Source organism: Lepidochelys kempii, chromosome 6 (assembly GCF_965140285.1).
Source record: "Lepidochelys kempii isolate rLepKem1 chromosome 6, rLepKem1.hap1, whole genome shotgun sequence".
Lineage (NCBI taxonomy): Eukaryota > Metazoa > Chordata > Testudines > Cheloniidae > Lepidochelys > Lepidochelys kempii.
Window position 1 is genome coordinate 36,221,168 of NC_136385.1, and position 25,654 is coordinate 36,246,821.

At 45.0% G+C, this 25,654-nt stretch overlaps 1 protein-coding gene across 6 annotated transcripts in view; it reads right to left on the bottom strand.

Annotated features, from left to right (window-relative positions):
* Positions 1 to 25,654, bottom strand: part of SBF2 (SET binding factor 2) — a 553,544-nt gene that overhangs the window by 120,113 nt on the left and 407,777 nt on the right. The gene's annotated exons all lie outside the window — the stretch shown is intronic.

Sequence of the window (25,654 nt, forward strand, 5' to 3'; positions counted from 1 at the left end):
TCAAATATGTAGTCTTCAAATAAAAGAAGTGCAGAATTGTAATGAGTTTGAGTATTCCTTGGGATGGCCTCCTAAGACAGGAGGTAGCCCAGTAAAGGTGTTCTTTTGTATTATTTATTATTAATTATTATTATTATTTCTGGTAGCTCTCAGGGAGCACTAAAAGCTTTCTGAACATGAGAAGGCAGGGAGCCAGCCAGAGACTCCAGCCAGTAGAAGCAGACGCAACCAAAGCAAGGACAGATGCACTGAAGTGAGGGGGTAAAATTGGGCCCCAGCCAGGGCCAAGCCTGCCCTCAGCACCCTGCTGAACACAGAACGTGACCTTGGGGTGGAAACTGCAGAGAGGAGTCAGTCATAGACGCTAGTTGGTACAGGCAGAAGTAGGGACCCTCTGGACATTCAGGCAACTTTCTAGTTTTGACTGGACTTTTTCTGCCCTGTGCTGATTGGCTGTTTGCTTCAACCCTAACCCTCTCCCATCTGCTCCCTCACAGTCTCTTCACCTCTGCTTCACTACACACCTGTTCTTCCCTGCCTCTTCCCCTCAACCCTCTTCTCGTACCTTTTCTTTCCATTTAGCTTATCCCCTCCTAAGTAGACCAACTCCCCAAAAAATCACGGAACTAACATTATGTTTGCTGCCATCATATTGTTCACTCTGTATGATAGTTCTTGGTATACCCAGGACTGAGTCACACTGCCTCCACTGTGAGGGAGTCTTGCCTGTGACTGGCTGGGAGTCAGCTCCCTAACACCACCAGTCTTTTAGTCACTCAAGCACTCTCCTCTGAGCTATGGAAGACCTGTCTTCATCTTGCAGATGAACAATAGGTGCACCCCAGTCCCCAAGTCTCTTTGAATCTCTCCCCTGTCATATCCAGCCCGACACTGGCTACTCACAGAAATCCCAGATCCTCTGCCCCAAAAGAAGTGGTATGCCCCAGTCTATTAGTCTGACCTTAAATCAGTGCTCCTGTAAAATCAGACAGCACTTGTGAGCATTTATAATAATTAATAAAACAAAAGTAGGTTTACTTATGTAAGAATTGAGATTCTAACTAGAAAAAAGAAAGAATGCTGGAAACAAATGGTTACAAAACAAAACAAAATTGTAAAATGCAAGCCTGGGTCTACACTTATTAACAGTTACCTTTCCTGTATAACAAAGTAGGTTCCCCGCCCAGAGTTCAGTCTGTTGCAGAGCTGGCTGGCTTTCTGTAAATACCTTACATGTTACTCTTTATAAATAAATTTCCTGTAAGTCATGTGTTTGGTGTACAGCAGACCTTTTGCCTAGGAGCGTCTGTGTCAGACTCTGCTTGTGTGTTGTACCCTTTCCACCAGCCTGTCTATCTTGTTTATGTAGATTGTAAACTCTTCAGGGCGTGGACCATCTACTACTCTAAATGTTAGAACAGTGCTAAGCACAATGGGGATTCACTCCTAGTTGGCCCTCAGGCACTACAGTAATAAACATGATTAATAATAATAATGGTCCTGGTCTCGAAGAGATCATAATTTAAAAGAAGTGCTAAATCATGATAATCTGTGCTATGTTAAATCATGATAATCTGTGCCAACAGACTTTATGAGGCCCACCATAGTGGTGCTCCCCTCTTGCAGTCTTTAGTGAGTCAAAAGCAGGGGTTCGGGAACAATTTTTATTGTGGGGGTGCTGAGAGCCATTGAACCAGACTATAAAACCTGTATGTAATGGAAATCACATCAATCCAGGAGGTGTTGCAACACCCACAGCACCCCTAGTTCCAGCATCTATGGTCCAAAGGAGAAGTGTGGAAAGAGAAAGGCGTTATAACTAAGTCAAATAAGGAGGTAGTGGCCAGTACAGTGTAGTGGAAGGGGAGATGCTCTTACCCACATTGAAAACTTCAGGTGCTTAAACTTATATATCAAACTTTATACATTTAAAGTTTAATATGCATAAAAGACTCAGCCTTTCCTTAATATGCATCTTGGGACCCCTCATCCGTGATTCTCCTAATTGCTTCAGCCACCACTGAAATGCAGCTGTCTCTGGGGTTTTAACAGCATGCCACTACACTACATAACAGTTTAGATCAGGAAATGAAGAATACCATACCAAATTTACTGGACATAATAAAGTATGCCTTTAAAGTATTCATATACATGTTTGCAGAAAACTGCATATTTGGTGAAAATTCTAGGGGGTGGGGAAGAAATATGCATGTAATTTAACAACCCTGCTTTGTTCTGGAATAAAAACAATGTAAAGAGTAATTATTTTCCTGTAATCTAATGCCGTGGGACTAAATGTGAGTCTTTCTATTTACCTAAACAAACAGTGGACTGGGTCCTTAATGACAGAACCAACCATTACTGAAAATCTTATCATTGCTTCCTATTCTATTATTTATTTTTCAACCAAGCACCTCCTCCCTCAAGTCTCAGAGGGCTGGAACTGAAGAATGCAGGCTTTTCTCAGTGTGTCTCATGACTCTATCATTCTGGGAAATTATGCTACTTCAGAGAAAAGTTATTACCGTAATCCTTGTCCAACGGTCCCTTTACAGGCAGAAGTTAATAAAATCCTCTCTTTTGTCTCTCCTTCTGAGGTGTGAAAATAGATTTTTACTGGACCTTGACTCCTTTCACTTTATAACACATAGCAATCAAAAATGCAAAACTGATGCTCTCCAGTAATGATGTTACCTAGGCATGACCAAGCCCCCCTTTAAACCCATATTCTTACTGTGATCTAATATAATAACCCTAGTCACCCAAGAATTATTTTAAAAGCAGAAGTGAGCTGCACAGCACCTGCAAATTAAGTGGAAACTAAACTGACATGTCCTGCATACTACATTCAAACACAAAATGCTGCTGGTAAATAATATTAAGGGGCAGACCGTCTTTTTGCTATCTGTTTTCCCACACACTGGGGTCTGAGTGGGGCTTGGAGGTACTACCACAAAAAAACCTACTACTACTATTGAGCATATGAGATTGGATTCCTAGTTTCATGCTCTAACCTCAGAACACATCATCTTTCTGTAGAAATAATTTGCAGGTTGAGTCCTTTTTCCAAGTCAATTTTTATGGCCATGGTATAAGCCTTGAAATAAGGGGAAAAAAAGTGGAAACACTGACAAAACTTCAACTATCATATTTTATTTTCTCCCATGCCACCCCTCACTCTTGGGAGAGTTCTCCGTGAACGTCTTTAAAACTACCTCACATTATCTTCCTTCAAAACCCTCCTTAAAACTCTCTTTTTTTGTGATGTCTAAAAAAAAACTTGACAGCAGTAAGGCTTCTGCTGTGCTAAGACCACTACTTATGCTGACCAAGATGGTCTCATTGTTTCCTTGTACTCCCGCATCTGTTGTCATTATTTTATACCCTCTTTTTCCATGATGCTTATAAATAACTTGACATTGGTTGGGCCCTCAGTGTGCTGACACCACAACCCAGCATGCTGACCGATGCTGTCTCATTGTTGCCTTGTACTTTTCTGTCTGTACCCATCTGTTGTCTCTTTTCTCATATTTAGACAGCAAGTTTTTGGGGCATGGACAGTCTTTTTGTTCTGTGTTTGTACAGTGCCTAGCACAGTGGGGTCCTACTGCATGAGTAGGACTCCTAAGCACCGTAGTAATACAAATAAACAATAATACTAATAATATGTATATTTGAGAATATAGGTAAATAACAATCATTTTTTCTGTGCCAATTTCAACATGTTTAAAATGGGTAAAATCTCTAAATGGAAAGCTATTACCTGAGACCCTATACACATACACAAAACATTTTTAATTAGGGCATTTAGAAAACCACTGTGATTTTCCAAAATATTGGGATTACGATGTGGATAAACATTTCTCATATTGTTGAGCTTGTGGTTAGTACTCTTAGAACTGACCTCAGCCTTAAGGATAAACACATACCCAAGAGATTTTTTTTTCCTGTAAAGACTGAATATCCTCTGAAAGGATATCAAATTAAGAGCAACATTCAGCAGATATATTATGTCATCTTATCGCCTCTGCCCAAAACTACAAAAGATCTCTTTCCTTCCAAACCAGACTGATAGTCTATATTAAGATGCAGCTGAAACATAACAGGTTTTTCTAACATAAGCAGCATCGGGTTTTAATAAACTAGACAGGGAAAGAACAGCAAAATCCAATAATGGAAATGCTAGTAGAAACCTTTGTAGTATTTTGCTAATACAGTGCTTATTTAATGGAAACACTTAAGCCCTAAATGATATGACTGTATATTTTAATAGAGTATTAAGCCAAGAATTTATAACACAAACAGGTAGCATTAAAAGTTTGTCAACTTTTCAGGCCTACATAAATTCTCCTGTCGTCGGTTCAGATTTTTTATATCACACCCATTATGTGATCTGAGCACCTGTTGTTGCTGTTTTTCATTTTGTTGACACAAAAAAAGTGTCCACAATTGCAGAAACTGAGAATGGGAAAATACTGGTGCAAATGCCATAAAATGTAATATTATAATACCATGTAATTCATAAAAAATATCTCTGTGGAACAAGACTGGTTCAGAACTGGCAGAATGAAGATATAAAATCTTGGTGTAAACAAAGATGCCACAAAGATGACAAAACCATTTTTAGTAGACATCTTTCATGATAGGGATGATGTGAATTTATGAAAGTGAGAAGGTGTGCCACAGTACTCTGAGCATAATAGAGTTTGGATGTAAGTGATTTTGGAGGTCACAGAAGAGGGAGTTGCAATAATCGAAGCCTACACTGGCAAATGCAAGAATAAATAAATTACCTAAGCCTTGGCTACACTTGCAAGTTAGAGTGCATTAAATCAGCCCCGGGCACCCTAACTCCTGAGGTGTCCATACTGGCAAGGCACGTAGAACGCCCAGACTCTGCGACTGGAGCGCTCCTGGTAATCCACCTCCACGAGAAACATAAAACTTGCTGCAGCTCGGCTGGAGTGCTGCGGCGCCAGTGTGGACACCCTGGTCTGTTAGTATGCTCTGATCCACCTCCAGAAGTGTCCCACAATGCCTGTTCTAGCCACTCTGGTCATCACTTTGAACTCTACTGCCCTGCCCTCAGATGACCAACCGTCAGACCCACCCTTTACATTCTCTGGGAATTTTGAAATTACCCTTCCTGTTTGCTCAGCCAGTCGTGGAGTGCTCTCAGCGCATCTTTTCAGGTGACCACGCCTCCACGCACCAGGCGATCCCTAGTATGGAGCAATGACGAGGTGCTGGACCTCCTCAGTGTTTGGGGGGAGGAAGCTGTCCAGTGCCATCTGCACTCCAGCTGTAGGAATTATGATACTTTCGGGCAGATATCAAGGGACGTGATGGAAAGTGGCCATAACCAGGACGCAGTGCAGTGCAGGGTTAAAGTAAAGGAGCTGTGGAATGCCTACCACAAAGCGCGGGAGGCAAACCACCGGTGCTGCCCCCACGAGCTGCCATTTCTACAAAGAGCTGGATGCGATACTTGGGGGCAACCCCACCTCCACTCCAAAGACCACCATGGACACTTCAGAGGCCAGAGCAGCACAGAGTTCAACAAGGCAGGAGGAGGAAAGAGGGAGCGAGGGAGCTGGGGGGGGGGGCAGAGCCAAAGGACAGCCCGGCATCCCTAGATGCATGCAGCCAGGAGCTGTTTTCAAGCCAGGAGGAAGGTAACCAGTCGCAGCGGACGGTGCTTGGGGAAGAACAAACATCAGAGGAGGTGCCCGGTAAGTGGCTTTTATTTTGGGAAGGTAGTTGTTCGGTGCGAGCTCTTGCGGCGAGGAAGGTTGCAGAAAGAAGGGCTAAGGCTGCATGCATGCCTAGATACGGAATAGAACATTGATGTGCTCTCTCACATCGCGGTAATCGGCCTCAGTGATCTCTTCAAAGGTCTCATGCAGAAGCTGGGCAATCTGCTTGTGCAGGTTCCTTGGCAGAGCTACTGTGCTCCTCGTCCCTGTAAGGCTAACATGTCCGTGCCACTGTGCCGTGTAGGGCGGGGGGACCATTGCTGCACACAGGCAAGCGGCATAAGGGCCAGTGCAGAAGCCGCATTGTAGTAGAAGACTCTCCCTTGCTTCCCAGGTCACCCTCAGCAGTGAGATATCTTCCAGGACGAACTCATCCTGTGGAAAATGTGGGGACAGTATAAGGGACCCCTGCAGCTGTTGGCTCTCCCCAAGGCACAGAACCCCAGAGGACAGTACAGCCCTGAAACAATCAGTCCTGCTTGCCCCTGTGTTTACTCACCATTTTGGGGCTCCTGTGGGTTATGTGCGCTCACTTTGGGATGGGCAATTTCTGATATTGTGTACACTGTACTTGTCTTTAAGTACGGACGAATCATTGCTATGTCTGGTGTGAACAATGCCGCCTCTGTTAAGTGTTGCATTTTGGCTTTACAGATGCAACCTTGAGATCCCAGCCGTCCTTGTTATCAAGGGCCAAAAAACTGCAAAGAATCAGGAAGCGTCCGCGAAGAACCAAAGAGGACATGCTGCATGAAGTCATGCAGCAGTCCCTTAATGAAAATCAAAAAGTACAAGAGTGGCGGGAGAGTGAAAGGAGGGTCCGTCAGCAGAATACGGCTCGCCAGCACCAAAACATGGAGCGGTTGCTAAGCATTATTGAGCGCCAATTGGGCTCGATACAGGAGCTCACAGCACTGCAGACGGAGCAGATCCGTGCCCACTGCCCCCGCAGCCCTTGTGCCAAAACTCTTTCCCTTGTGCTCCCATGTCCCCGCCAACCCACTTCCCCAAACATCCGGTTTCTTATCACCACCAGCTGCCTCCAGCACCTGTAGCATCACCACCCAGCCCTGCAAACTACGACCCTTACCCTGTGCACTCAACCTCCATCACCATGCATTTTAGCCAGCCTGAAGTGCAGCACTCATTGTATGGCACTCCAGACGGGAAGACTGAATATGATAATAGGACATACGCAAATCTGTGATTGTCCCGTTCCCCACCCTGCCCCCTTCCCTCCTCCCACACAGCACAGATGTTGCATGCCTTTTCTGTTTCCCCAGCATTTTCCCCAGCATAATTCATTTATTCTTTTCAATAAATGAATTTTTTGGCTTTGAAAACATTTTTTATTGCATTAAATAAAACATACCGTAGCCTAGGAAAGCAACAGGCACTGCAAGTCAGTGCATCACATGTAGCAAAAACAGAAGCCTACTAGCATTGGAACCACTGCACTGCACTCCTGTGCAGGGCACCAGATATTACTGGTGGCTTCAGCCTTGAATTGCTGCCTCAAGGCATCCCTAATCCTTACAGCCCTGCGCTGTGCCCCTCTAATAGCCCTGGTCTCTGGCTGTTCAAATTCAGCCTCCAGGCGTTGAACCTCCGTGGTCCATGCCTGAGTGAAGCTTCCACCGTTCCCTTCACAAATGTTATGGAGGGTACAGCACGCGGCTATAACCGTGGGGATGTTGTCATTGGCCAGGTCCAGCTTCCCATACAGACAGAGCCAGCGGCCCTTTAAATGGCCTAAAGCGCACTTCACAGTCATTCTGCACCGACTCAGCCTGTTGTTGAACTGCTCTTTGCTGCTGTCAAGGCTCCCTGTGTAGGGTTTCATGAGCCATGGCATTAAAGGGTAAGCGGGGTCTCCAAGGATCACAATGGGTTTTTCGACTTCCCCTGCGGTAATCTTCTGGTCTGGGAAGAAAGTCCCGGCTTGCAGCTTCCTGAACAGGCCTGTGTTCCAAAAAATGTGTGCATCATGCACCTTTCCGGACCAGCCTGTGTTAATGTTCATGAAATACCCATGGTGATCCACAAGCGCCTGGAGAACCATAGAGAAATACCCCTTCCGATTTATGTACTCGGAGGTTATGTGGTCTGGTGCCAGAAATGGAATATGTCCCCCATCTATTGTCCCTCCGCAGTTAGGGAAACCCATTTGTGCAAAGCCAGCCACAATGTCACGCACGTTGCCCAGAGTCACGATTATTCTGAGCAGGATACGATTAATGGCCCTGCAAACTTCCATCAACATGATTCCAACGGTCGACTTTCTCACTCCAAACTGGTTAGCGACCAATCAGTAGCTGTCTGGAGTTGCCAGCTTCCGAATTGCAATAGCCACCTGATTCTCCACCTGCAGGGCAGCTCTCAATCTCGTGTCCTTGCGCCACAGAGTGCGGGTGAGCTCAGCATCCAGTCCCATGAAAGTGGCTTTCCTCATTCAAAAGTTCTGCAGGCACTGCTCGTCATCCCACACTTGCATGACGATGTGATCCCACCATTCAGTGCTGGTTTCCTGAGCCCAAAAGCGGCATTCCACTGTGGTGAGCAAGTCCGTGAATGCCACAAGCCACCTTGTCGACTCGCATAACGCATATAACACATCATCATCGGACTCCTCACTGTCACTCTGTAGCTTAAGGAGTAACTCGACTGCAATTCGTGATGTGCTGGCGAGACCCATCAGCATATTCCTCACAAGTTCAGGATCCATTCCCACAGACCGAAAGGGAAGACAGAGCGCGCAATACAAAAAACTTTGAAAGATGGCACCAAATGTGGATGGAAGCACAGGGATTGCTGGGATGTGAAGCTATGCATCACAGGGCATTGGGACAGGACACAGAATGCCCCGCTCCCCTCTTCCCCCTTCCCACAAGCCACAGCGCCAGAATGGGAAGAGGTGCTCTGTGGGATAGCTACCCATAATGCACCGCACCCAATGCCGCTGCAAGTACCGCAAATGTGGCCATGCCAGTGCGCTTGCAGCTGACTGTGAACACATGGCAGCGCTTTCCCTGCTGTGGTCTCCGAGGGCTGGTTTAACTCACGGTGCTCTACATCTGCAAGTGTAGCCATGCGCTAAGTGTCAAATCTATGGCAAATGTGAACTATAATGGAGAGGAGATTGTAGGCGGACTTGCAGAGTGCAGTATAATTAGGTATAAAACTCAACAGAAAATTGAAGATGACTCCGAGCAAAAGGATATTACATGAGAAAGGGAACGATTAGATGGAGAGACACAATCACATATCCAATGAAGTGAGCTGTAGCTCACGAAAGCTTATGCTCTTAATAGATTTGTTAGTCTCTAAGGTGACACAAGTACTCCTTTTCTTTTTACAGACACAGACTAACACGGCTGCTACTCTGAAACCAATCACATATCAGACTGCTTACATAGAAGAATGGACATCTTGGTTACACTCAAATAAAGAAAGACAAAGATAGATGCTGATATGTCTAGGGAGGGCTTAAAAGAGAGGCTGAACATTATAGAGTGAACTCTGAAATTAAACTATGAAATAATATACTAGTTTTGATTTTCTAAACTTAGGGTACTGGTAATTAATTCTATATAACTTGCTAGTGTCATAAAAATTCTACAAATAAAGATGACTACAAGCTATTCTGCATTTCATATTAATAGACAATGTGTTAGTTCCAAATCCTTCGGTCTTTTCTCAAGACTGATTCAGACAAAACTCCCACCAACTCCAGTTGATGTTAACTGAAGTCACTGACTTTTGCCGGAATAAGTCTCGAATAAGACTACAAGATTTGTCTCTAGTTTGTTCTCAATTAACCCTCTACCCATCACCAGAGTATTCTAACATTCACATCCATTAGACATTTAGTCTTTGCTTTCCACAACAGGCCTTCATGCTTTTCATATAGCAATTGATACAGATAAATAATTCATCTTTCATTTAATAGATTCTGTAAGAAAGACATAACATACTAAATGATTACATTCTGGTTCCTTGAGTGATGTGGAACTGTTTACCTCTTTGAGAAAGTGTCTAAGATGACAATATAGATGTATGTTTAGAATGTGATACAGAGACCTGGCTGTCCTGAGTGTTACAATTTTTGATCTTCTTAGAGGTCCTATACTGTTATAACAAAAAGCTCCTTCCCACAGCTGAAAGGCTTCTGAATTGAACTGGTTATCTATTGAGGTCCATAAAGGAGATGAAAGAATTTACGAAGTTTAAGTTGTAAGGGCTTCATGCCAAATAAACGCTGTGTATAAGTCCTTAGTGAAAGTCTTTAGTTAGGAAAAGTATATTCCTGTTCTCATTTGGTCTAATTGATCCTAAACTATGAAGAATATGGTCTCTCCACTTTGAAAAACAAAAACCCTATTACTAATTTGTTATGTAACTATTGTTCTGTGAGATGTGTTGCACATGTCCACTCCACTTCTGGTGTGTGCATGCCCAGTGCACCAGAGTTGGAGATTTTTCCCTTAGCAGTAGCTGTTGGGGCAGTGAATGTGCCCTTTGCTGGCTCATGCTGCTGCACTATGGTAAAAAGGGTAGAGACTTCCCAGGCCCTCCTCAGTTACTTCTAACCAGACAGACTCCAATATAAAGGGCTAGGGGGTGGCTTGTGGAATAAACATGTGCAACACATCTAGAACAACAAGAGTTACAGAACAGGTTAATATTTTTTTTCTTCTTTGAGCACAACCATTCCACTTCAGGTAACTCACAAGCAGTTCAATCCGGAGGTGGATTTTGGATGCTACCTGAAAATTGAGTGAAGGACTGCTCATCTGAACTTGCATTATCTTTGGCATATTGAGCTATAGCATAGTGAGTTGTAAAGGTATGTACCAATGACCAAGTTGCAGCTCTACAAATATCTGTTATAGGTATGTGAATCAAAAGAGCTGTGGAAGCTGATTGAGAACTTGTAGCATATGATATCACGCTGCTTGGAGGGGGGACATTGACAATGCCATAGCACAGATATAAGCAGGATGAAATCCAGAACAAAGTTCTGTGCATCAAGACTGGAAGGCCTTTCATCCTGTCTGCAACTGACACAAACACTCGGCCCGGGTACTGGTGCCAGAGTTGATGATCCACTGCGTGAGGAGATTGGTACTGGATACTGTATCTTGCCTGCAGACCCCCTTCTCTGACCTCCTGAGTGCTTACTAGTGTATGGTACCAGGAAACTCAATCATCTAGTGGAGCTAAGTCTTAGCTCCTTGGACTGTTCCAATATCTTGTGTTTCTTCCTTGGCCTCAGAGGATCAGTGCTGATGCTCCCGGGCAGTGACTGGAGGGGCACTTCTCAATGATGCTGAAGCACTAGTGCGCTCCTTGAACAGGAAGGCTCAGAAGGCAGCTGCATGGAAACCTCCATAAGGATGTGGCACACTCTTGCCTCTCTCTCTTTGTTTGGGCTTAAAGTATCTATACATTTGTTAACTTAAAGTCCCTAAAATATGACCTCCCACTGAAGCAGCTTAGGCAGGTGGAATGAGGTTGACTTAGTGCCATAGGTCTTTTGCAGCCATCACAAGGCTTAAACCCTCAAGACCGAGGCATATTCAGGTTCTGAGTGTCAACACCCCACAACAAGAAGGAACCAATGCTCCAATAAAATAACAAAAAAACCCCCAACAAATAAAACACATACTAAACAATTAACATCTAACAAGAAACAACTATTCACAGAAAGATAGGATAAATTCCCTGTAAGGGGAGAAAATTTGCTCTGACTACCAATCATGGGCAATAAGAGGAAACTGCGGGGTAGGTGAGGTGGCTTTGCCCTTCATACCATCATGCAGCAGCACAAGGCAGCAGAGGGTACATATACTGCCCCAATGGGTAATGCTGAGGGAAAAATCTCTGACTCTCATGCACCTGAAGTGGAATAGACATGTGCAATGACTTAAAGAACCACCATCATAATTATTTATCCGGTGTCTCAGGATGCGTACTGTTTGTCCCATATTTAATAATTTATCACTACCCTTTTCTTCCATCTCTCGTTTTACTTCTCACATCATGATTGCTTTTGATAGAGAGATGTTTCTTTAAAATGTTTTCATTGAACTTTAATACACCATCCCTCTTAATCCAATAATGAACCATCAGTAAATCCCTTCCTCAAATGTTCTGGAAAAAAGGGCTCATGTTCTATAAAAGGTACCACATGTGCCAACTGAATAAATTTTTTGTACATTTTAAAAAGATTGTATCAGTGAAACAGGAAGTCTGTTTTACCCAATTCCATTACCAAAATGTTTTCTTCCAACTAAAGTAAGCAACATCATGACAAAATGCCTTGCCTGGGGACTTAATATAAAAATAATGGTGGGTGGATGTGGGTGTACAAACAATGGTTCTAACTAAGAATTAACCTGCTAATCCCAGTGTCCATTTTTGCAAAATATTTTTTCAGTGTTTCACTATGAGATTTAGATTCAAAATTGTCATCAGTATCCAATTTAAATTTTATTGGAGACTGGATGGCTCAGAAGTGGGGAAAAAAACCAACAAAACTTAAAGTGATACATTTGGATGAATCTGTTACAAGTAAACTTGTAGCTCTCTTGGCCAAGCGAACAATTGTTCAGGACTGACACAATATCTTGAACCACAAATGAGGTCAATTGCATAATTTAATCATGTATTGCGATCTATGAAGTAATTAGTCACTGAAGTATCTAAATGTGTTACCTTAAATGGTATATGTTGATTTTTATGTAACATATCCAAGACATGAGATAGCTTACTACATATCTTGTTTGCCAAAACAAGATGATCACTGACAAGTGCTTTAAATCAAGCCATTAGAAACATTAACTGATTCAGAATTCTAAATGGAACACTTGGGATACTGAATTGCAAGATCATCCTAGTCATCAAAATTTACAAGAATTCTCATTACAATGGAAAACTTAAAGCCCTACATTTTCTATACAAAACAGATAAATTTGGCTTTCTAAAGGGGAATGTTTTTCATTATGTTATTTTTTTAAATCATTTATGGGTGAATTAAATATTCACTATTATGAATGCTGAATAATAAAACTTGAAAATTAGGTCAATAATCTGTCATGTAATGTAATTTTCCATACACAGATGTAGCTATACAGGCTACTGCATATAATTAAAGATTAAATTATTTGAACTCAGAAGTCAAGCCTACATGAAATTCAAGCTTCTATTCAAAAATTCAAGAAATCTATTTCTTGGAAACTAGAAAATCCTTACTGGATCTTCATTGACAGAATGTAGCATCAAAATGCTCGCTATCCCCATCTCAGCAGGGGTAAGGAGTTGAGGGAGTAGGAGGAATGTTTGATCAGACTGCCAGGTGACAGACAAACCCTAAGGTGCTAAGAGAAAAGGGTGGGGGGAGCCTTCCTCCCACAAAACCAACCACATGGAGATCATTCCTGGGTGTGGAGGGGCAAGGGAGGAGAGGTTTTTCCTGCCTATCCCTATTGCCCAGTGTCTCGGCTGGGATGGTGGGAAGAAGGTATTAACTGTCTCTCATGGAAGACCCTTTTCTATATATGAAGCCCTCGGGGCCTGCAGCAGCCATTCTGTTGCAGTTGCTGCCCTGCCCTATAAAGGAGGTATAGTTGGAACTGTGTTTCCAAGGTACTGTGGGTCTGATTAATTGTCAGTTTTTTTGTGATCAGGAAGGGATTTCTTGTTTCCTTTGGGGAAAGATTGGGAAGTTGTCCAAATTGTTTTTTGCCTTCCTTGAGCACTCTAGAGGCCAATTATAGGTTAATATGAACTAGGAAAAGACAGGTTTCAGAGTAGCTGCCGTGTTAGTCTGTATTCGCAAAAAGAAAAGGAGTACTTGTGGCACCTTAGAGACTAACCAATTTATTTCATCGGATTCCGATGAAGTGAGCTGTAGCTCACGAAAGCTTATACTCAAATAAATTTGTTAGTCTCTAAGGTGCCACAAGTACTCCTTTTCTTTTTAAGAAAAGACAGTTACCTTTTCCGTAACTGGTGTTCTTCGAGATGTGTTGCTCATGTCTATTCCACAATAGGTGTGTGTGCTCGCCATGTGCACCAGTGCCGGAAGTTTTTCCCCTAACAGTACCCATAGGGGGAGCACTCCAGCGACCCCTGGAGTGGTGCCTCCATGGTACGGTATAAGGGGAGCTGTGTGCTCCCCCCACCCTCAGTTCCTTCTTGCCAGACAACTCCGACAGAGAGGAAGAAGGGCGGGATGTGGAATAGACATAAGCAACACATCTCGAAGAACACCAGTTATGGAAAAGGTAACTGTCTTTTCTTTTTCGAGTGATTGCTCATGTGTATTCCACAATAGGTGATTCAAAGCCATATCTTTTGGAGGTGAGAGGAGTTCACAGATCCCCAGGACAGAGTACGGCCCTGCCGAACCCGGCATCATCCCTGGTTTGGGAGTCAATCGCACAGTGTGAAGTAAATGTGTGAACTGAAGACCAAGTGGCGGCCCTACAAATATCCTGGATATTGTGTGGGCCACAAAGGCAGCTGACCAGGTGGGCCTGAGTCGAGTGTGCCTTTACAATTGGTGGTGGGGGAACACTCGCCAAATCATAACAGGTGCGAATGCATGAGGTGATCCAGTGGGAGAGGCACTGGATGGAAATGGACCGACCCCGCATGCGTTCAACTGAGGTAACAAATAGCTGAGAGGACTTCCTGAACAGCTTAGCTCGTTCCAGGTAGAAAGTCAGTGCCCTATGCACGTCGAGTGTGTGGAGGCGGTGTTCCTCACTGGACGCGTGTGGCTTGGGGCAGAGGACAGGCAGGAAAATGTTCTGGCCCAAATGATAAGCGGAGACCACCTTAGGGAGGAACGTGGGGTGTGGGCGGAGCTGAACCTTATCCTTATGAAAAACCGTGTACGGGGGCTTGGAAATCAGGGCCCTGAGCTCCGAGACCCGCCTGGCTGATGTGATAGCAACCAGGAAGGCAACCTTCCATGAGAGGTGAGACCAGGAGCACGTGGCCAGAGGTTCAAACGGGGGCCCTATGAGACAGGATAACACCACGTTCAGGTCCCACGGTGGGACAGGGGGCCTAGCATATGGAAAAAGACGATCCAATCCCTTAAGGAATCGTCCAGTCATAGCATGCGAGAACACTGTGTGTCCCTGCACTGGCGGATGGAAGGCCGATACGGCTGCCAGGCTCTAGGCTCTAAGGTGAAGGAGATAGTCCAGGATAAGCTGGATCGGGGTGGCCACCGGGGAAACACCCTGCTCGGAGGCCCATCTGGAGAATCGGGACCACTTTGCCAACTAGGCGCGGTGTGTGGAGGGCTGCCTACTTTCCAGAAGGACACGCTGGACTCCCTCTGAACACGTCCGCTCTCCCCGCCTAGCCATTGAGCAGCCACATCGTGAGGTGGAGAGCTGCTAGGTTGGGATGGAGGAGGCAGCCCCGGTCCTGGGAGAGCAGGTCTGGGCGGAGTGGCAACTGCTGCGGCGGAGCCACTGCCAGGCCCATGAGGGTCCCGTACCAATGCTGCTGGGGCCATGCCGGGGCAATCAGGAGAACCTGTGCCTTGTCCATTTTTACTTTCTCCAGGACCCTGCTGATGATAGGGAACAGGGGGAAGGCAATAGAGAAACTGGTCCGACCAGGACAGGAGGAAGGCATTGGAGATAGCACCCTTTCCCAGACCCCACCTGGAGCAGAACCGGGGGCAGCGTGGATTCTATCTTGTCGAGAACAGGTCCACCTGGGGAGTTCCCCGCACTCGAAGAGCTGGTGAGCCACTTCCAGGTGGAGACACCACTCGTGCTGGAAGAAGTCCCTGCTCAAGCGATCTGCCCGCATGTTGCGGGCGCCCGGCAGGTGGAAGGTCCTCAGAGAGATGTCCTGGGCTATGCAGAAGTCCCACAGTCTGAGGACTTCGAGGCAGAGGGCGAAGGATCGGGTCCCACCTTGCCTTTTGATATAGAACATCGAGGCTGTATTGTCCGTGAGGACCTCCTAACCACCTTGCCCTGTAAGTGCGAGAGGAAGGCCATGCATGCCGGACACATTGCCTTGAGTTCCTTGACATTTATGTGTAGGGACAGCTCTGAGGCCGACCACAGCTCTTGGGTCTGAATGGTCCCAACATGGGCCCCCCAACCCAGGTCTGACGCATCGGACACAAGTTCCAATGATGGGTCACGCACGGTGAGGACCTTGTCCATCTTGTCCCGGGCCTGGGAGAACTCCAAGGCCAGCCAAAGCTGGAGAGGCCTCATTCGGAGCCTGGCGTGGCGGACCACATACGTGCACGCAGACATGTGACCCAGGAGCTGGAGGCATGCTCCGGCCGTTGTCACAGGGAACTTTGTGACCGTGTCAATGAGCCCCTTTATGGTCCCGAATCTGTCAGGTGGGAGGGAGGTGGTGGTTGATGAGGCGTCGAGGAGCGCCCCGATAAACTCTATGTGCTGGACCGGGACTAACGTGGACTTGGTGTCGTTTACTAACAGGCCCAAGGCAGCACATGTGGACAGTAGAAGCATCACGTGATCCCACATCTGCGACCAGGAGCTGCCCTTGACCAGCCAATTATCCATCTAGGGAAAGATCTGGACTGCCCGGCACCTGACATACATTTTGTAAACACCCTTGGGGCAGTGGATAGGCCAAACGGGAGGACAGTAAATTGGTAGTGATTCTGTCCCACCAGGAAATGGAGGAAGTGTCTGTGCCCCTGGAATATGTGGATGTGGAAATGTGTCCTGCAGATCCAGGGCGGCATACCAATCCCCTGGATCCAGGGAGGGGCTGATGGAGGCTGGGGAGACCATGTGGAACTTGAGTTTGACCATAAACTGGTTCAGATCCTGCAGGTCCAGGATGGGCCTGAGTCCCCCTTTGGCCTTCAGGATAAAGAAATAGTGGGAGTAGAACCCCTTGCCTCTGAACTCCCCGGGGACCATTTCCACTGCTCCCAGGTCTAGGAGCCGCCCCACCTCCTGCTCTAGCAGGGCTTTGTGCAAAGGATCCCCCAGAAGGAATGGGGGTTGGGGATGGTTGGGCGGGGGTGAAACAAATTGCAGCGTGTAGCCCTAAAAGACCGTGTTGAGGACCCAGTGGTCCGAGGTTAGTCGCAACCGCTCTGGGAGGAAGGCGCACAACCGATTGCAGAAGGGAAGCTTTATTGAGGGGGGATCCCCTTCAGGAACGGTCAGGGTGCCCCCCGGCGTCCCATCAAAACCACCTTTTTCCTGCCTGCTTACCTTTGGAGGACCCAGGCAGCAGGGCAAGCCTTGACTGCCTCTGAGGGCACCTCTTATAGTCTCTTGACTTTTTATGGGCAGCCGGGGCAGGGGCCTGCTGCCGCTTAAACTTAGTTTTGGTCGGAGCCGGAAAATAAAGACCCAGCGTCTGCAGGAGTCCTTCATGCCATGCAGCTCTGTATCCGTTTGTTCCGCAAACAGCCTTGCCGTCAAACGGGAGATCCTGCATGACTGACTGCACCTCACTGGACAGCCTGGAGCCACGACGCCCTTCTCATGGACACCGCCAAGACCATGGATCGAGCTGCCATGTCCGCTGCATCTGACGCCGCCTGCAGGGACGCCCTGGCAGCAGCTGCACCCTCCTCCACCAGTGCCTTGAACTCTTTCTTATCGCACTCCTAGATGGAGTCCTCTAATTTGGGCAGCGAACCCCACAATTTGAATTCATATCTGCCCAGGAGAGCATGGTGGTTGAAACTCGAGGATGAAAAAACCTTTCTGCCAAGAGTCCAGCCTCCTTGAGTCTTTATTTTTTGGAATGGAGGCTGGTTGGCCCTGCCGCTCCCTGTGGTTGACCGACTTGACCACCAGGGAGTTGGGCGTTGGGTGGGTGTAGAGGTACTTGTGTTCCATGGTGGGTACAAAGTACTTGCTTCCGCCTTCTTCGAGATGGGGGCCAGGGAAGCCTGTGTTTGCCACAGGGCATTTGAAATCTTTGCCACCCCCTCATGGAGGGGCAAAGCTACCCTGCCCGGTGCCAAAGATGACAGTACATTGAACAGGAAGTCTGAGGGCTCCTCCAGCTCCTCTGCCTGGAAGTGAAGGCTTGATGCCACCCGTTTTTAAAGTTCTTGATGGGCCCTGAAGTCTTCCTGTGGGACGGAGGGTTGCGGGGGCCACTATTGCCTCATCCGGGGAGGGCGAGGAAGCCGGTACGGTGCTCTGGGTATCCGCTGGCACTGAAGGGTCCACCACCTGGTTGGTCTTTGGGCACGGTGCCGAGGATGTACGTCCCACCAACCCTCTCCTTGGGGGCTTGGAGAGGGAGGCCGACGGCACCTCTGAGGCCCTGGGTACCTGCACCGGGGGCTGCGTCGGAGGCCACGGTGCCCACTGGTACCACTGTGCCAGCCACTGGGCATGGTGCCACTGCACCTGCTCTGGCACCGATGGCCCCAGCTGTTTGGCCTAGCCCATGGAAGGGTGACTACGAGTGGAGATCGGGCGGACGAACAACCTGCCACTGTCACGGGACCGGGAGGAACGGCGGTGCCGGGAGCGACATCGCCCACGGGACCACAATCTGGATGAGGAGGACCGGTACCACCTGTAGCTGCTGCTCCGCGATCTGCTCCAACAGGTGGACCTGCGACGGCGTGGTGTGGTGCCAGCGAGCAACGCCCCAGGCTGTGGAGACAGCGTCTTGGTGGAGACTTGGAGTGGGATTCCGAGCGGGAACGGCGACGACGTCCGTGCCGCAACCAGCTGCGGTAACCCCTGCAAGACGAGGACCTCTGGCGACGTCTGCCTCAGTCCCGGCGGTAATCGCTCCATGGCGTGGAGCAGTGCTGGGAGCCCCGATCGGACGGTACCCAACCAGACAGTCTGGTGGGAGTCGAGGACAAGCCATGAGGACTGCATACCAAATGGTTGCTGGGCGGAGGATGGTGTCGGGAATGTTCCCATGACCAAGACCGGCGCCGGGGGTGACTGGGGAGAACCCAGCAGTGGTTTGCCTCTGGAGCGAGGGGCTGACACTGGCGGCACTCCTGGTACCGGCATGGTCATGACAGGGCCTCCGGCGTGGATGGCATCCGGATATCTGGGGAGGCCTGGTCCGATGCGGCCAGGCTACTCTGCTCAATGTGAGTCGGAGGCCTAGAGGCTGGAGGGGATCGAGGACTGCCCGACATGGGTCTAGTCTCTGCCCCTGGTTTACCTCGGTGCCGTTGCGAAGAAGGCACTTTCTTAGCCTTCTTATGCCCCACAGACGGGGAACGGTGCCGACTAGTTGAAGGCACCGGGAGGTCGCTGCGCACCGATGCTGCAGTGCCTGGTGCCGACTCGGAGTGGTGCGCTGGAGCCGGGGTCAGCGCCGACTCCATGAAAATGTCCCGGAGCGTAATGTCTCTTTCTCTCTTAGTCCAAGGTTTAAATGACTTGCAAATTTTGCAATGATCACTGATATGGGTCTTACTCAAACAGACAATCTGCGTGCGGATCACTCCTTGGCATAGATCGCTGACAAGTGTTGCACGCCTTAAAACCTGGGGCGTGGGGCATGCCCCGGCCTGGGTACTCTAACTAAATGAACTAACTGTAACAGCTAACTAACTACAGGTATTAGCACTGAACGAACAAAAGGTTCTGGGGACGAGCTACAGCAAAGCTGGAGCAGCACAGTTCCATTGATCCTTCACCAGCAGCAATAAGGCACTGAGGGAGGGGGGAGCACACAGCTCCCCATATACCATGCCATGGAGGCACCACTCCAGAGGTCGCTGGGGTGCTCCCCCTATGGGTACTGCTAGGGGAAAAACTTCCAGCACCGGTGTGCATGGCAAGCACGTACACCTATTGTGGAATACACATGAGCAATCACTCCAAGAAGAATAGGAATTTAAATGATGTACATTTATAAGTGGAATTCAGAATTTTGCCAACTTGTGGATGAGAAGCTCAAAGGGTTTACCAGATGTAAATATGGTAAGAGACCCAGGAAATAACTGGTGGAACCTATTATTATGTAGGATGAAGAGGACACCTTACATCTTAGAAGTCTGAGGGCTACTCTACACTATAAAGGTTTTGCTGATATACTCTGATATAGTATATGAGCTTTGGGTGCCACATTTTAAGAAAGATGTGGACAAACTGGAGAGAGTCCAGAGGACAGCAACAAAAATTATAAAAGGTTTAAAAAACCTGATCTGTGGGGAAAGGTTAAAAAAACTGGGCAGGTTTAGTCTTGAGAAAAGAGTGACCTGATAACAGTCTTCAAATACATTAAGGGACTGTTACAAAAAGGATGGGGATCAACTACTCTCCATGTCCACTGAAGATAGGACAAGAAATTGTGGGCTTAATCCACAGCAAGGGAAATTTAGGTTAGATATTATGAAAATTTTCTAACAATAAAGATAATTAAGCATTGGAATAGGTTGCCAAGGGAGGCTGTAGAATCCCCATCATTGGAGGTTTTGAAGAATAGGTTGGAGAACACCTATCAGGGATGGTCTAGGGGGCTGGACTAGATAACTTCTCAGAGTCTCTTCTAACTCTACGTTTCTATGATTCTATGACTATATTGGTAAAACTCCCTAGTGGAGATGTTCTTTTGCTGGTATAGTTAAACCTCCTCCCTGAATGACAAGAACTTATACTGATGAAAGGACTCTTTTTCCAGTATAAGTTGCACCTTCATGGCTTTTTTTGCCGGCATAACTTATGTTGGTTAGAGGTGTGATTTTTTCCACACTCCTAACTAATACAGCTCTGGTGGCAAAAACATATAATGTAGACCTGGCTTGTGGTACACATTAAAGTGTATTTTATTTTTGGGGGAAGAGTAAGAGAGTTGCAACGTGGTCTGAATCCTAGAGGTTGGGATGAAGGGAGCAAACCCAGAATACTGGCTATTTAGCATGAGGCTACTTAACACTGCAGTGTACTCAAGTAAATGCATGGTATTTTAGGAGAAGTGAGATAGATCCTCCATAAAAGTTAAAATTAATAAAGTTCACTTCAAAATGCATCTCCATACCGGTATTTCGTTGTTCTGTGTCCTGATCAATATTTCTTGTTCACCTAAGTTCATTTCTTTATTTAAATGCATAACTTCAGTATATGTAGGTGAAATTCACCACAAGTCCTGTACACCACTGAAGCACTATTTTGATTACTTACATGAGATTTAAATGATACACAGGGCTTATGTTGGTCTACTGCACAGGTGTGAATTTCACCCACATTGTTTAAGGATGATGAACTGCTAGGATAGATTAGTCAATGGGAGACCTGAATGTGTGTGTAAAAACAGAATCTGGCCCCCAGAAATAAATGGCAGCAAATGAAACTCACAACAAAGACAACCCCAAAATAGGACAGAGGTAACAAGAGACAAACATTGTCTTAAATTTTTAAATTTTTTTCAGTCCATATGTTTTAAGGTTTATAGAAAAATTAAAAATACTGAAACGTATTTACTGTTTTATATGCCACTTTACAGTCTGCTGCTACAACATCTAATTCATGTTTGTATTAGAATTAATCCAGAAAGGATGGTAAAATTTCAAAATATTGTGTGCTGTTACTCAAAACAGTTTTGGGTTTCTGAACCTCAGGTTCATTGCAGCCAGGTGACGCTTTTTACCTTTACCTTTATCTTTTTTACCTTTATTGGATTAACTCATTATAGTGGCAAAAGTTAGTGGAAAAGTTTAGAGTTGTCAGATTTGAAGAAAGCTGCTTGCTAGCCTTCCTAACCAGAAAAGTCCAGCTACAGGAAGTAAGGTTAAAGGTCTCAGTGGAAAAGACTTTCTCCCCTGTTGAACTTACTCCCATTTTCATATAGCCAAAGACAACATAGTATTTGTCATGGAACTTCTTACAGTACTTATGTTCCTAATTCATAGAAAGGAAACCCCATACAAAGAGGAAAAATATAACAGAAATGAGTTAATTACAATATTCCTCTTGACTTCTATGACAGTTGCTTTGAGCTCTTTTATGTTTGTAAAGAACTTTGAGGACATAAGGTACCACAAAATATTAAGGATTATTATGAAAAAAAGTAAAGGAAAATGTCCCATATACTGTAGCATTCTTCATGGAATCAGTGAAGTGAAATACTTTTGTCTATCAAGAAACATCTACCAGGAGAACACTATACTTTTTTTGTTTTAGACAACTCTGTATTAGAAAGCAAATAAAGAACAAATAACAGAGGACATCTGCAAACCTTGGACAATATATTTTTATCTTCAGGCATACATAAGTTTTATTTATTTATATTGTTTAAAATTTAAACAAAATTCCATAAGTATTACTAATAGTAAGCTAAAACCTTTTCTGATCAGAGGCAAAAGATTTGTTTGCTTACATGACATTACAGTACACAGTGAAGAGGACTGCTATCACAGATAAGTCACATTCTGTTAATAACTTATGTCTAGTATGTTAAATGCTTTTAAAAAAGTATTGTGATTTTAAAAAAACATTGTGATTTTTTGTAGAAAATATTTAAAGCGTTTTTTCAGCTCGCAAATATGTACTGACTTGTTGTCTATGAATTGAATGCTGCCAACCATGAGTTAGTATACTTCCACAATCACATCCTGTACTGTCACATTTCACAACAGCTTAGTTTGGAATTTTACTGGACATCCCAAAAGCCAAAGCCACAGCATGGTGCAAACTGAAATAATCTGTCTTGTTATTTTAATTAAATACATGTAGTAACCCCCTTACAGTAAACTTCTCATAATCAGAGACATTAGGAGATTGAAAAGATCTATTAGATCACCCTGTTCACCCAATGCCAGGGCACATTTGTTCCCTACAATATATTTTTAATGCTTTTTCAGTTTACTGTTAAATGTCTCAAAGGATGGAACTTTTACCACTTCCATTGGAAAACCATCCTATAGTCTAACAAACCACACCATTAAGTAAGTTTTGCGTGTTGTTCAGCTTAATTTTTCTTCTTCTTGATTGCATTTATGATTCCAACACCTCTTTATGCCTATTTGGACTATCCTAAATAATGCTTCTTCTGCTGCAATATATATATACTTTAAATACTTGTAGCTGTACAGCATTCATACATATACAGTAAAGATGCCTGGAAAGTAAATAGAACAGTTCCACTGAGGAGTTGTCATCACTTTTGCTTTATGAACTTAAACAAAGAGATAAAGTAAACTTCTGGCACACTTTCAACTAAATGCCTCTCTTGTAATAATTTTAGCTCATTGGGTAATTCAAATGAATGCACATTATGAATACTAATATTTCCTATGCACAGTACCTTAGATGTGGAATTGAGACGTTGGATTACTCGTTTTTACTATTTGATCTGAAGGAACAGGAAATGATGTTAATGATAAGATTATAATAGTTAAAGATGGAAAAATCTATTCCACTGCAATTTCAGGATATACTGGTATTATGGTCCCCAGACCCAGGGATAAATCAGTTATTAAACTGGTACATTTGAGTTTTAGTTATAAAAGACTGAAGATACTTAGCAGTTCTGTAAATTTCATGTTTTTGAATTAAATTTTACAGCATCTCTAAATTTATTGTAGGGTTTGTCTCACTGGTAATTCTTTTGGGATACAACCCCTTTGTGAAATAGTACAAATTGCACATGAGACACAAAAGGGTACCTCTGGAACATGGCATAAAGTAAAACAAATACCCTTAACAAATTTGAGATTCCTGTTTACTCCTGGCCTCAGATTCTTCAACTATCATTAAGATTGTGCTTCTTGGATGGACCATTTCAAAGTGTATTTAAAATGCCTATTACATTTTATACTGAGGAGTGATAACAAAAACATTATTAAAAGAAGCAAATAATTACAAGCACCACTATAACTTCATTTACGGAAAATGTAAAATAGTCATAGTAGAGTTCAGGGTATGGATTGTCAACAAATGTGTGCAACAGAATTAGAATGCCAATGGCCTCTACACTGGTTTTTCCTGAAGAGAAATAAGATAATGAGAAAAAAAATCTATCCTATAAATATCGTTAATAACACTGATAAGCAACAGAGCAAGAAAAGCCATGACATATATTTGGTTCTAATAACAAATCTAATTCTGTGCCAGAATACATTTTAATAAAAATAATAACCCCCCAAACAATTTTCCCTAGCTTAGTTTGAATTTTGTATGTCCCTTTGGGCTGATCACAGATAGCAACATGTCTAGTGAGAATCTGGAAAGCTTTTATTCTTCTAGCTAGGGCTGCTATAAAGGGAAGCCCATTTGAAGAGAGGAGAGAATCTTCCAGCCTGCCATTCAATAAGCTATGAGGTCCTTCACAGGAAAACTCAGGTGAGGAAATAGGATGAGCAGCAGTATTTGTGAGGCAAACCTGCAGCCAGCCCAGGGCTTCTTGCTCACCTCCAACAGAGCGGTGGGGAGTCACCACTCAAACACGCAGCAATACCTCAGCTGCACTAACTTACTCTTCCTACAGAGCCTGTAATGACAGCCTTTAGGCATGCAGCAGCAGCCTATCCTGTAGTACAGCGTGGCTCAGATGACCCCCACTCCTAGGTATTTCCCAAACTCCACCAAAGCTGCAGATCAGTTTGTACAACAACACTATACCGCCAGGAACTCTCCTGCAGCCCCGCAGTGCATCAGACGCTTGAGACTCCAAGCCTGCTCTTGATCCTGTTCCTCTTTATTCCCCAGCCTTGCCTGAGCTCATTCCACTCTTGTCCTTGCCCTACTCTAATCTTGCTCAAGCCCTGCTACTGACCTGCTTACAGCCTTGCCTCTGCTTCCTGATCCTCCTTGGACGCTGACTATCCGGCTTTGACCTTTGGCCTGGACATGAACCCCGGCTACAGTACTGACTTGGCTTGTCCCTGGATTCTGGTCACAGAGCTTTGACCCCTGGCTTGCACCTGGTTTCCAGCTACAATACTGATTCTGATCTCGGTTCTGACCTTGATCTGTCCCCAGATCTCGATTCCAGTGCCCCCTTGATCCAGGCCCAACCCTACATACAGCTTCGACCTCCGCTCCAAACACTAGGAATGGGTAGGAAGGGAAGCATGCCTGACAGTAGTCCTCTCCTCCTTGATGGTGTCCTCTCCTCAAAATCAGAAATGGAGGACCACCACCAGCTGCCTGACTCAGTGCAGCTCTCCAGAATTAGTACCAAACAAGTAATGGGGGATAAGGATGGTTTAAAAAAATATATAGGTACCAATTTCCTAGGAAGAATGCCCATACACAGCCCTCTCCACGAAGACCCATGAGAGGTTGAGACCTATTTGTTCCAGTCCAGCATAAATTTTGGAAGACTCTAAAGAATTTGAAATATATTTTAAAAGTTCTATTCATCTTCCAACTCCAAATGGAATCCCTGTACTTAGACCCTCCAAAAGTTCCCCTGCTGATCTGGCATTCTAAACAACGTTTTTTAAAAACAGATTAAATCTTAATTTTCTATCAAAAATATAACCAAAATAAAACCTGCTTCTGCATTTTTGCCAAGGAATGTGAGTCTTATGAGGCATAAACCAGGGACAGTCACTTAACCTGAAGATTAGATCTGGGAAAAACAAAATTCTTTTTCCATTATGCAGCAACATCTGGTTTGTGCAAGTGACAGTCAGATTTCTTAGTTTTTCTATTCAGGTCTGAAACATGGAAAATCATCATCTTTTCAACTTCCATAGTCTCAGAGTGTTTCCACTGGATAACTGAAGACCTGGGCAATAAATATGATACTGACCAGAACAAAACTTTTTGTACAACCCAAAATAGATTTTTCCGATTTGCTGACAAATTCCACACGTTTTTGGAAATGAACTGAATATTTTTTCCGATTTTTTAGTCTGCTGGCCGAACTGAAAAATCAATTATTTGTTCTGCTGTAGTCAGAACTCCTATTGCCAAGCA